This window comes from Otolemur garnettii, unplaced genomic scaffold (assembly GCF_000181295.1).
Source record: "Otolemur garnettii isolate 467f Iridium unplaced genomic scaffold, OtoGar3 scaffold00347, whole genome shotgun sequence".
NCBI lineage: Eukaryota > Metazoa > Chordata > Mammalia > Primates > Galagidae > Otolemur > Otolemur garnettii.
In genome coordinates this window covers 260,347-261,139 of record NW_003852742.1, presented here as the reverse complement: position 1 = coordinate 261,139, position 793 = coordinate 260,347, and positions in this window count along the sequence as shown.

The following is a 793-nucleotide window of genomic DNA, read 5'->3' as shown; positions in this document are numbered from 1 at the left end:
TTAGCGCACCCCCGCCGGTGACAGCGGATGAGTCCCCCACTCCAGGAGGACCTAGAATTGCTTGCTAGAGCTGCGCACCCCACGGGCGGCAGAGAAGAATCCCGCCCCAGGGCTCTGGGAAGGTCCAGAACTGATTGCTAGAGCTCCAAGCTTCCCGCGGGCGGCAGGTCGCCGGAGTGGAGTTCCTCTGTTCTGGACAGCCACAGAAGTACTTGCTAGAGCTTAGCGCATGCCTGCCAGTGGCGGCGGATGAGTCCCCCACTCCGGGAGGGCCTAGAACTGCTTGCTAGAGCCACGCACCCCACTGGTGGCAGAGAAGCACCCTGCCCCAGGGCTCTGGGCAGGTCCAGAACTGATTACTAGAGCCGCGCACCCCACGGGCAGCAGAGAAGGACCCCACCCCAGGGCTTGGGCAGGTCCAGAACTGGTTGCTAGAGCTACAAGTTTCCCACGGGCGGCGGGTGGCCGGAGTGGAGTTCCCCTGCTCTGGGCAGCCACAGAAGTACTTGCTAGAGCTTAGCACACACCTGCCAGTGGTGGCGGACGAATCCCCAACTCTGGGAAGGCCTAGAACTGCTTGCTAGAGCCGCGCATCCCATGGGCGGCAGAGAAGAACCCCGCCCCAGGGCTCAGGACAGGTCCAGAACTGGTTGCTAGAGCCGCAAGCCCCCGGCGGGCAGCGGGTAGCCGGAGTGGAGTTCTCCTGCTCCAGGCAGCCACAGAAGTACTTGCCAGAGCCTAGCACACCCCCACAGGTGGCTACGGATGAGTCCCCCACTCAACGAGGACCCAG